Consider the following 12,855-nt stretch of genomic DNA (forward strand, 5'->3'; position numbering starts at 1 on the left):
AGTTCAGTTCAATACATTTTAGTTTAGAAGGCAGATTGAATTGGTCTTAACATGGAACATGTTGACATTATTTTTTCAGAGTGCAAAATGTAGAAGAGAACCACTGGAAATAATAGCATATAATGATTCTGCCTGTTCACAGGATGTATCTTGTTTAGTTTTTCTTAAGTGATACATCAGTTTTTAAGCTTGATGTTTCAATTCAAAATGACGTACTGCACAATACTGTTCACCTACCCCAGATTGTGTTGGACCTGGAAGTAATGGGACAAGGATGAGACAAGTTTCTTAAAACACCTTGATGCCATCACCCTGGAGTTGCGTAAAAGCAACCCCAGTTACTCTGAGGTTGAGGAACCTGGTGAAGCACACTCTTTTCTGAAGAGAACGGATTATGGAGAGGCCTGCAGGTGAAGTGATGGAGCAGTTTGTGAGTAAACACTTTACATTTTGTACATTTTGTGCAAGGCAGATAAGAAAAATCAGTTTATATTATATTTTTGTGAAATTCTATAGCTTATTTGGTAAAGCAATGCATCAACAATTCAAAAAGAGTATCCCAGGGAACACATACAATCAAATGTGTAAATTGAATGCAACACTAAATTCAAAGTATTTTATTCGATTTTATATTTGTATTTTATACTTTTGGTATATTTTTATTCTAATTGTGTAATTTAAATTTTATTTAAAAAGAAAATATATATATAATTTTTTTTTAAATATGATCCAGATGTATTTCTGATCAGGTTTATGTTATTTTAATCACATGGGATTCAATGCCTGGAGTCATTTTAATTACTTTAGAATAATGAAGACAACAGCAGGGGGCAGATTTTTCTCTTACAAAGCATCAAAGTTATGGAGCAACCTTTTAATTAGTGTTCAGGACTCAGACACAGTCTGAGACTGAAAACGTTTATTTAGTCAACCCTTTTGTAAGTAGGTCTTCCTTAGATCTTAGATCTTTATCACAACCTGATCACACTGAAAAGTGTCCTTAAACAGTTAAACATTAAGAATGCTGTAAAATCTTTATTCTTGTCACGCCTCTTCTCTCTCTCTCTCTCTCTCTCTCTCTCTCTCTCTCTCTCTCTCTCTCTCTCTCTCTCTCTCTCTCTCTCTCTGTTGAGTAAACATGCCCCTGAGGTTCAAGTGTCTAGTGTTCCTGTCCTTTCTTCTCTTTGCATCTGCCTGGTTCATCCCAATGTGCTTCCTCTGGATGAAGTCTTTCTCAATTAAGACTACTCTGTGCAGACTGAGGATGGTTCCACAGCCTGCAGATCCAACTTTAAAGATTGTTTCGGACTGTAATTACTATATATCAATAATTTATTACAATGGCTCAGGACCATAGGTTGCATTAATAGTTCAACATTTACACACCTACTATGGCTCACCTCAACAATGGGACTGCATTGAATGGACATTTGGTGCCACCCAGATGGAGATATGAAAATGAGTCTGGTTCCTCTCAAGGTTTCTTCCTCATACCATTTCAGTGAGTTTTTCCTTGCCACATTCGCCACTGCCTTGCCCATTAGGTATACAAACTTCTTTCTCTTCTTCTTTTGGCTTCTCCCATTACGGGTCACCACAGCAGATCATCTGTCTCCATACCCCCCTGTCCTCTACATCTGCTTCTTTCAAACTGACTACCTGCATTTCTTACCTCACCACATCCATGAACCTCCACCTTGGTCTTCCTTTTTTCCTCCTTCCTGGCAGCTCCATTCTCAGCACTCTTCTACTGATATATCACATGTCCCTCTTCTGCACATGACCAAACCATCTCACTCTCACCTCCCTTTTTGATGTAGGATATTTACGTCACTGTCCGAATTCGCTTACTCATTTTCATTCTCTTCTTTCTGTAGAGTGAACTCACCTTCTGTACAATATATAGAGATTAGTGAATGAGTGATCGATTGTAGACACAGCTTCACATAGACTTTATTTTCTCAGAGTTCAAGTGAAGGGGTGGGTGGGAAGGAAATGGGTATGATGGGAAGGTGAGGTGTCCAAATACCTTTGTCCATATAGTGTATTTAGATTCAGGAATTGCAATAAAATTACATATTTAACGTAAGTAATGATCTTTTCTTTATATCCTCTTATCTAAGAATGCATGTATCTGTAATTGAGTATGGACAATCATTGAAGAAAAATACTTCTCTTTAAATGTAATTATTTAAATGTTATTGTTTAAGCATGCTGCCACTCGTGATTTCCGAAGATAATATTACCTGCAAATTCCTCTTCCTTGCGGAAGTCAAGCTAAACCTACATGCAAATGGTCACCATAGAAACAAGTATCTGAACAGATAATAGTGAAAAAGTCAACCTTTCAAATAGTGTCTTCATAGCAACACTATTCAACTAGAGGACATAAAAGACATAATTTGTCAACCAAAATCTCCAGATCCTAATCTGATCAAGTATCTGTGAGTTTTCTTGGAAAACACAGAGTTGTGCTGGCAGGATATCGACACATGCAAGTGGTTTAATATGTCTTTGCTGAGAGCAATGGTGTTTTGTTTACTCAGACAAACTGCATTTGTGATGATACCAGTAAGTCTGTGATTGAGCCTTAGGCAGGAAACATGATCATACCGTGTTGTTTACCCACCATTTGTTGCAGTTCAATATTCTACACTATGCTTTTAGAATTTACCCACTGTCATTCCCCCCCACGCCCACTAGAGGGTGGAAGAGACTACTGTAGAAGAACAGAATTACTGTATGAACAAACCTAATAATCACATCCATTTACTGTAAGTTTTTTTCACCAGATTTAAGATTATGTTTCTGGTTATCTGCCCATTCATACACAAGAGCATTTGTTAGGACAGAGAGTGATGCAGCATGAGGAGATCTGGCAACCTCATGCGATTAAGGCAGTGGTGGACCGTCATGACCAGCAAGGCTTTCTCTGCTGGCCTACACTCTATCAGAATCACTGACTTATGATTTTGCAGCACATTTTTTCCCATGAATATGTATTAAATTAATCCCAATAGGTCTCTCATGTGAAGCAGAGCAACCCGGTGTACGTTTAGGCCAAAGATTCTATCCAATGAGATTTTAGCTGACACGTCAAGTCAAGTCAAGTTTATTTCTATAGCACTTTTTACAATGGACATTGTCTCAAAGCAGCTTTACGGAATTTAACAGTGAAGGTGAACGATGTGTATTTATCCCTGATGAGCAGCCTGTGGCTAGAATGAGCCATAAGCAGACTGCGGCTAGAAAAAAATATTTTCTAAGGAAAATCTTAGATGTTATGATGTGCTAAATGGTAAATGGTTATTGCCGCAAATATAAATGTACATGTTATGAGGAAGACACCTTTAGAGGAACCAGACTCAAAGGGGGAACCCATCGTCATTTGGGTGATATCAAGAGCAAGAGACATCAAGTGCCAGCATCATAGAAAACTGCTATAAGGCCTTCAGAAATAAGCACTGTGCACTTTCTGTAGCTTACAATCCATGTTGTATGAACCAGATCAGATTGTGAGTTGACCCGATTAGGGCCATCTAAAAGGCATCCAGAAACATCTGCATTTTCAAATCCTTTAATTGTTCTGAAGGCACACTAGTCATAACTCGCAATCCGCATCTATAGCAAACTGCACAAGCTTAAATATATTTGTGTGGATTTAATAGATGTGTATTTCATTCCACTAACAGGGGAAAAGAATTTGATTTGGTCGAAGATTGACTTACCAGGATATTTACAACACAGACTTTTTAAACGAAAAGTCAGCCAAAATAGTTCAAAACAGTTGTTTAGCTTTCTCATGAACCATTTATAAGTTTGCATTTTCTTTCCTGTAGAATTTGCACAAAAATGCATAATTTGTTTTTATTTCCCCAGGAAAAGTACTACAAAGATGCACGAGATGTTATTTTATGAGTTTAATATTGATGCTTGTGCTAAAGATGATGTATGTGGTCGGGGCAGTTTTGGCTGCAGTGAAAGGAGACTTGTTAAATTGTGTTTATTGTGTTTCTTGCTTTAATAATAACACCCATTCTCACTGTATGAGATGCCTGTCTGTGATGCAGCGCTCTGTTAGACTATGTTTCTGTATAGTATTGATGGTTTCTGTAACCATGGCGTCCTAATGATTCGGGAAGGCATAGATTTGAAATTCAGCACCTCGCCTTCACTGGGTTAAGGTTCAGAACTTTATGAAGGCCAAACAAGTTATTCCATTCAAATTTATGGACTGTTTTCCACAGGGTCATTGTCATGCTGGAACATGTTTGAGCAAGGTCAATTCTGTAATCGAAAATTGGACATCCTATGGTTGGGGGACATACAACACTTTTAGACAAACAGTGTATTTGCACTGCTGTAAAAGATTAAATTAGAGGGCAAAACACCAAAGTAGCATGTAGACAAAGGTGACAAGTGCTGCCAGTGCTCTAGTAAAACCATTGGGTTAAATTTGTGCCTATTTTGTAAGCAAGTTCATTTTCCTTCATTTTGAAAATGTAACCAAAATCTGAAAGCTAGTTCCTGAATTTCATTACTTTAAACAAGTCCTATGATAATGTTTTCTCCTTAAATAGATTTTCTGCCATCTTGGATTTTGTTAAAAAATAAAAATAAAAAAATTATCTCACCATTATACCATGCTAAGTTTAACATTCACCAATGTATTACAATAATTCCGTACACACGAAATAGTTTGAATATTGAGCCAACTTTGTAACCATCTTTAGGACCATAACCTAAGATGATCTAACAAATCATGTGACAGTGCCCCTATTGGCCAACAGTTACAATAACATGCTAAAAATGCTTACTTTTAACCTCAAGTTTGCTCCTTGTTCCAACCATTATCAAATTTGATCATGATCATGGCTCCAGGACATTTTCCCCATAAAATGTAAACAATCTGGAACATGAACCCTGGAGCATGCACATCATGAGTAAAGCTACAACCCCTAAATCTCTTTGCCTATAAGTAAGTCTTTGCTTTTCAGTGTTTGCTTAGAAACAATTTTGTCTGTCTATGAATGTAACACTTACAAAGTGCTTGGCACCTTCAAAAGAAAGCTTCTTAAATCTTTAATTTATAGCTTTGAGTTATTATATAGCTAAAACTATTAGAATTGCTAGACCAATATACTGTATATCTCCACCCTGATACAAGTCAATACAATTTTAAATCCTTTAAAGTATACCAGGAACAAGACCTCCACGGTAGCATTTACACATTAATAGTTAGTAGCAATGGTTTCATGAATTTTTTCAAAGGCAAAATATCAGGTTAAGAAATTCTGACTATTGATTTTAGATAATGTTAGGTAATTTGACCTTCAAATTGCCTCCATCGCCTCAGTGCTAGAATGAACATAGACGAATTGCAGTGGCTACATCTTAAAACATTGATTAATAGCTAAGCAACACAGGTGAGAGTTGTTGTATAATGTCCAGGAAGAAAATATATGTGCCTATTCGACCTCAAAGATAATCTGATCAGGTAGGCTTCTACTGTATCTCTCCTGTAACTGGACACCCCAGCAGTCACAAAACACACCACCTACTTCAGGGTATACTATATACTTGTGTCCCTGTATGCTCCAAGTCATCCAATAGTTAATGCCTCATGCTTCTTATGAGCCCAAGCCAAAGTACCCCAAACTCTGGCCACAGGTAAGGTACCCTTACCACAGCAACCATGGTCACACATAGCCACCGACCTTGTCACTGACCTCCCTATTTTTCATGAGTGCACTAATCCAGATTAATTTAAACCTAAAAATCTCCATAACCACTCTTTTGTTTTCAATTGTTTCGCAAAGCTGCTCATCCACACTGAAATGTCTGAAAAAGTTTATGTCCCTGTGTTGCGCATGAGCAAAACGTAAGACGCTTCCACCTTCAGTTCCGCCTGCCGTTTATTTATTTTGGGCTCTTTGAAATGTCGTGGCAATGACTAATGTGAAATGTGTCATAGATTTTAAAAGCCTCCATTTTCATAGTCCACAATCAGATGTGAAAAAGCTGTTTTCAAAGTTATCGACTTTGGGGATCAATTTAAAAATGCTACGGCATCTCAGTGTAGATGGAAGGCCAAAACCGAGAGAAAACTATGCGTTTTTAAACAAAAATGTACTGTGTTAGTGTGGAAATGGCATCAGAACAACATCGCATTATAATAATAGTAGACCTAATTGTTTAATCCTCTTTCTACATTACCCATGTGTTAACCTAGCGGAAGGACATCATGAATTACCAGGACGCCCAATTTATAATTCCTGCCATATGCCCAAAACTCTCTCTTGCACTTAGTTTCCATTACTCCACCCTTTCCTATGTGTCTTCAGCTATCAGCCTCTTCTATGCCACCCAAATTGATTCATCCTCAATAAACCGACTGTTTAAGGAATAAAAAAAAGGATTTGTTTATCAACAATTGGGCAGACCCTCCACTGTGAACCATGTGTCCAGATGTGGCTGTCTACTAAACATATCCAAAGATATTATTCTCTGAACACAACACAACACGAACTTTGCCACCACAAACTGCAAAAGCCCCAAACAGGATCACAGTCACTATCATACTTATTATCTGCACCTTTGTTCAATTACACCTACAACATTCAAAGAATTTCTCACATCTACACAGATGAGTACAGGTTGCTCCAGCAAAGATGATGTTTTCAAAAGTAGGGCCCATTAAATATTTTTTTTAAGACATACAATCTTTCTTTAATATAATGACTCAGCTGTTTGGATAGCTAGATGATGTTCAATCCACCACCTGAATCTTGATGCACATCTTTTATATCACGAGGGATGGTGGATCGATTTAAGCTCATTGAGAATGTGATTTCAGTAGGGTTTAGCATCAGTCTGCTTTTAAAAAAATATTCTGATAATGTATAGGAGAAGCCTGCATTACAGAGACACTTTAGCATCGCCTGATGTTGGTCAACAAAACACCTTTACCATGATATTGTTTTAATAAATTAATCAGTGAAGGAGATTTATTCAAACCACTGAAATGAACTTAATCATTAGCACAGTAGAGTATGAGCAAAATTAAGCCGGGGAAACAACACAAAAACAATCAGAGAACTAATTCATCTTCTTCTTCTTCTTCTGTCTTCTTCCATTAGGGGTCGCCACAGTGGATCATCTGTCTCCATCCCCCTTGTCCTCTACATCTGCCTCTTTTAAAACAACTACATGCATGTCTTCCCTCACCACATCTTTAATCCTCCTTCTTGGTCTTTCTCTTTTCCTCCTTCCTGGCAGCTCCATTCCTCAGCATTCTCCTACCGATATACCCCATGTTCCTCCTCTGCACATGTCCAAACCATAATTAGAGAACCAATGATGATAAAAAAAAGTCAAACACAAAGTCAGAAAATGTTTAATATAAAGTATTTTGACCATGGTGTGCCACTACCATGCCTCACATTGGTGTTCTTTGGGGTTGGGTAGTTGGGCATCAGACCATAACACATTGTCACATAATGTGGGATGATTGGGGCTTGAATTTTCTGGGTTTTTCAGATCTGTTTACAAATATGTAAAATTGTTTTCACATGCAAAGAGTGAACAATACTTGCCAGATACTTGGCAGATTCACATTAGCCTCAGTCATAAGGGTTTTTGTTGTACTGCTTTCCCCTTTTTAAAATCTACTTTTATCTATTTTGGTGAAACATCCAGTTCTTGGTAGTGTCAGCATGATGCCCCAACAACCTCCTCCACCCCATATTGTAGCCATGTTGTTTTACATTTTTTCCTTCCCCTTCAGTTTGCCTAATTTACGCAGTACAATAGAATATTATCTGGCATTTTCGTGGTTGCGTTTTTTTACATCCCAAACACACCTACTATTTTAACGAGGGTCTGCCGACTTCCAGTAATCCAGGTACGGTAAGAGTTTGGTAATCTAAATTATGCTATATTTCTGGTCTGTAAAAAAGTTATTAAATATTTTACTGGTTCAGTTTCATATTTCTCAGGTTGTGTCGTTATTGACTAAAATGGGCCACTTTAGGGTTCTTGTATCAATAAAGATTGTGTGGGCTAATGCCACACACACAGCACACTCTATCTTGAAAAACATATTGATTTCACAGTGAGATTAACGTGATCAATAACCATGCCCTTTCAAAACCAGCAGCAGGATAAGCACACTGTACACTTGCATACTTACCTCTCACACTTCATTATAACCTCAAACATTCACTCTTACTTCCTTCATTCTCACACAAACATACAGGACACTCTGGAACACACCCTTTATTCTCTCTCTCTCTCTCTCTCTCTCTCTCTCTCTCTCTCTCTCTCTCTCTCTCTCTCTCTCTCTCTCTCTCTCTCTCTCTCTTTCTGTGTTTCTTTTGTTTTATCTGCTTGTTTATATGTACAGCACCATTTCAGGCATCTGCATCATTCAAGGCACGTAGAATAAAGTGTGGTGTGTTTTATCCTTTCCAGTTGTTTAAGTGCTTTCAAGGAGAAACTGAAATTGATTTTGAGGTTGAATATGGCTTTTTGGCTTCATGCTCATGGTCTGGCCTTCTTAAATATGTAATTGTTCTTAGTTTGTAAATAAATGCCTTAAATGAACACAGATACAGTACAAAAATGTACTGTAAATGTCAATCAATTTGTCCTTAGCGTCCGATTTATTTATTTATTTATTTTTATTTTTTTACTGAGATTTTTTTTGCGCATAGAATTCATTGTTCAGCACTGGCTATTTTGGATTGATAAAATATTTCATGATAAACAAGTTAGCTTTATATGTTGAACTTAATTCTCATGAATATTATACACCTCTTCTTTAATTCTAGTTGCCTTTTATTTAATATATAATTAAGGAACTTTACTTTAGCTGAATATTTCAATATTTAGATTATGCACACATATTTATCTTCATTATTGCATTTAATCCCTCAAGACCGCTTCTCGTCCAAATCTGTGCTTCTCACTGTCTCTGTTGCTACAGTTCAGTGCCCCAGTAATGTATATAATAATTGCTGAATTAATATGAAATAGAATAAAAATAAAATATAATTCCCTACATCACTGCTACAAAAGAGTGGAAATTTTGGGGTAGAAAAAAAATATGAAGTCAAAAGTGGGAGGGCGAGTCCCCCTCTCTGATACACTCCTCCTCTTTTCCTCCCTCTAAGATATTTCTTCCTAAGCCACCCCCTTTTCCCTGTCCTTTCCTGCTTTCACATTAACACCCCCCTCTCTGCTCTATCACTTATTGGGCAGGCATGCTTTTCATTCAGATTTGGTCTCCACTTGAATCCTTCTCGCTTGTCCTTTCTTTTACAGTATAAATTTTCTCTCCCTCCTCCCTTTAATCCATAAAGGAATGGAAGAAAGAAGGAGAGAGAGAGAGAGAGAGAGAGAGAGAGAGAGAGAGAGAGAGAAAAAGAGAGAGAGAGAGAAAGAGAGAGAGAGATAGAGAGAGAGAGAGAGATGTCTGCGAAGAGGCTGATGAAGAGCGAAAGAGAGACAGAACAAGCACAAGCAGAGAAGGAGCCCGAGAAGAGAGCAGGATCCAGCAAAGAGGACTGTGATTAATAGGAGAGAGCAAAAAAAAAAAAAAAAGTCAGGGAGGAACATGGGATGATGGACAGCCATGCTGGAATTGAAACCACAGCTTTTCTCTTCTTCTCCTTCTTCTCCTTCTTCTCCTTCTTCACGGTATTTAGTATTTCTCAATTTATTATACATTATTTGCAACCCCTCGCCCTATTTTTCCTTGGCAAATATTCTCCAGATATTCCATTCGAGCATATCAGTGCATATTTTCCTCGTAATGGTAAGAAAGGCCATCCATGTGGGCACCCTGAGCCATTTTTCTTCCTTCTCCTATCACCACACTTCTTTCATGCTCAATTATTGGTCTGAATAAACAGGTAACATAGGCATTCTAGTTAGAGAAGTACATTGCATTTGCATGGGCTCGGGTCCAGATATAAAGACTCTTATTTACTGTAACTTCAGCATAATACAATTTGAAGATGGCCTCATGATGTAGCCTATATATCCCGAGCATACTTGTAGACCCACATGTGAGTTTAGTTATTTTTTAACTATTTGCAGAGATTGATGATTCCATTTACTAACTGTAGCTGTAATCTCTGGTGCTTGATATTAGTCTTTTTTTTTTAAAGTGCGATCCATTGTTTTGCTCCTCCTCCCCCACTCCTCTCGTGATCCTTCAGTTCCCATGTTACTGTGCTTTCAAAAGGTTATGGCTAACCACACTTGCCTGGTTGTAGTTACGAACTGAAATAAACAGTGTCTAATTATAATGATTTTCTGGTGTTTGGGAAGCAGAGTTTTCCATAAGAATCTTTGATGCCTTCTTCCATATCTTTCCATCCTTTTCTCCACATTCTATTTCCCCATGTCATCTGGTTGTCACTGTTTCTATATTTCTATATAATAAAATCTACTATACTTCTATATACTACTTTGTTGTGCCCATAAAAGTTCCTGTGCTGTGCTGTGTTATGCTATGCATAAAATATTGAACTGTATCTACATGAAATGGTCTGAACTTTACAGTGTGTATGAACAACTCTCTTGCTCATGCCATATTAGTAATATTCATGACATATTTCATGGCATAGAGACTTTTCAGAATGTGACATCATTTATCTGAGATGGCAATGAAACAAGGGATGCTTTCAAAGCCTATGACTTTTTATAGATTATTTAGCAATGGCTATGATTATATATAGAACACTGTATACAGTATACAGGGAGCAGAAGGCTGTTCAAGGCTACAGCATTTTTTAAATGGAAAATTGACATCACATGACTGTGCTTGTTGCACTCATGCTGTCATAGTTCATGATATGCAAATGACACAGGAATAGATGTTCCAATTGTCCCAGCTGTACCTTCCATTGGCTTGCTTAAGATGACAAATTAAATCAGCACCATACTGTAATAAATCACCTTGTGGCATTTCAAAATGTATGCTGTCAGTGGTACATTTTGACATTAATATTTTAGTGTTTAATGCCAAATATTGTACAAAGGAAAATACCAACTCTGTAACCCAGGTATTATAGGATCCAATGCCCAAGAACAATATACTTTTCAGCAGTTTATTCATTAATAACCGTGAAGCTGTAATTGGAAAACATTAGTTATAAAGAAACTAAAATACCACAAATACATAACAGGGTTCTATTCTGTGAGTTTTGCTGATTTCACAAAACCTTTCTATAATTTAACCCAAATTGTAATTCTATCACAGAACTAAAATTATAGAAAAATCCATAGTATACATTTGATAGGTATTCTCCAAAATGTGTCTGCTTCTACAGAAGGCGTTATGCTCTATGGAAATAGGGGAGCTAAATGACCCAATGTTTTTGACATATTTGGGCCCATGGGAGATTTTGAGATCAGTCCTCCTGAATTTTCAATATTTTCATTTGCTCTAATTAGTTTGAGGGGTGATACCTAAGTCTAAACCCACTGTGATGAACTTTTTCATAATGGACCCCAACATGTGTGAGGACAATTGAGCTCTGTTGTTTGACACAATATCCTCTGGTAAAATAAAATATTTGAACACTGGGTTGAAAACAGGCTGTCATTTCGTAGTGTAAAGGTAAAGGTGGCAGGGGTATGAGGCAGGGATTTTGAAAAATGGTCAACTAGAATGACTGTGTGTTATTGTGAGGGCGTACGGTCTGTGATAAAGTCCACTGCAATATGAAACCAGTGGTGCTGTTAACAAGAGTAGAGTCCCATCAGGATGATGCCTAGGGACTTTGGCTTTAATACAGTCTGGGCAAAAAGAAATGGATTTGTAAATATGTGATAATATAAGCCCACTACTATCCCATTTTGACTAAATGAAAGATTTGATTAGGATGGCCTGTGGTTGTTGATGCATGCATAGAAATCATCCACTTCTCTCAAAATCTTGGAAACTGGGCAGAAGGGCTGTGAGGGCATGTTCCAGTTAGTTTGGGTAATTTCCTGGTTGTTGTCTGCTGTAATAGTCCCAATGAATTATGATTTGATTAATTGATTTGGGGAGGTTTGTTTATGCTGCTTCTGCATGATCTGTAATAGGGTTGAGGAATAAACTCAAGCAAGGGCATATACCTTTTGGAGCCTGGAAGATAAGTGATGGTGAAGTGAAAGAACAGTTCACCTGGCTTGTTCAAAGGTAAGTCTCTTGGTATTTACAAGCCAGTGCTGTCATTCTTCCAAGAGTACTCTGTTACCTGTATCATAGTCACATCATGAAAATAAAGTCAATAGGTAAAAAGTTCAGCATGTTTTTATGACAAAATATTTCCACACTTTGGGTTCAGATTTACCTGCATTTACTATTAATGATTTTAAATGGATTATGAATGGATTTTATGCATCGATAAGCCTTGTCTGCTTTGGTATTCATAATAGGATGTTGCAACCTTCATATGGAAAAGTTGTAAATGGTGCTGGCATTATACTCACCCTTAGAATTAATCACCCACTAAAATTTGTCCAGAAATCCTTAGAGATCTCTGAAGATCTTTTATTGTTAGGAACTGCCCTGGGTGGTTTGATATGTGAACACTCCTTACTATGAAGGAAATTCTGTTCACATTAAATGCACATTTCTTTCACTTTACATGCAGATAATTGGTGTGGGCAACACTTGTTTGGCATAGGATAAACAGTATGCTGCTTTAAGGAAAGGGAGTAAATCAAAAGGTCAGCTGTGTGGACTATGACACATTTTTAAATATAAAAATACTTTTTTCCGATAAAAAGTATTTTTATAAATGCCAAAAAACCTTCTGGTAAAACTTCTCCTTAAAGAATATATGTCACATTCAG

The 12,855-nt window shown here is 37.2% G+C and overlaps 1 protein-coding gene across 4 annotated transcripts in view; it reads left to right on the plus strand.

Annotated features, from left to right (window-relative positions):
• Positions 1-9,220: 9,220 nt before the first annotated feature.
• spaca6 (sperm acrosome associated 6) overlaps positions 9,221-12,855 on the plus strand; it is a 39,478-nt gene continuing 35,843 nt past the window's right edge. For 2 of the 4 annotated variants that reach the window (XM_083538547.1, XM_083538549.1), the window contains exon 1: positions 9,225-9,699. The gene's annotated coding sequence lies outside the window, so the exon portion shown is untranslated. Of the gene's footprint in view, positions 9,700-12,099; positions 12,197-12,855 lie in introns of all 4 variants that reach the window. The other 2 variants (XM_083538546.1, XM_083538548.1) reach the window with 2 other exon arrangements.

Source organism: Silurus aristotelis, assembly GCF_946808225.1.
Source record: "Silurus aristotelis genome assembly, chromosome: 1".
NCBI classification, from domain to species: Eukaryota; Metazoa; Chordata; class Actinopteri; order Siluriformes; family Siluridae; genus Silurus; species Silurus aristotelis.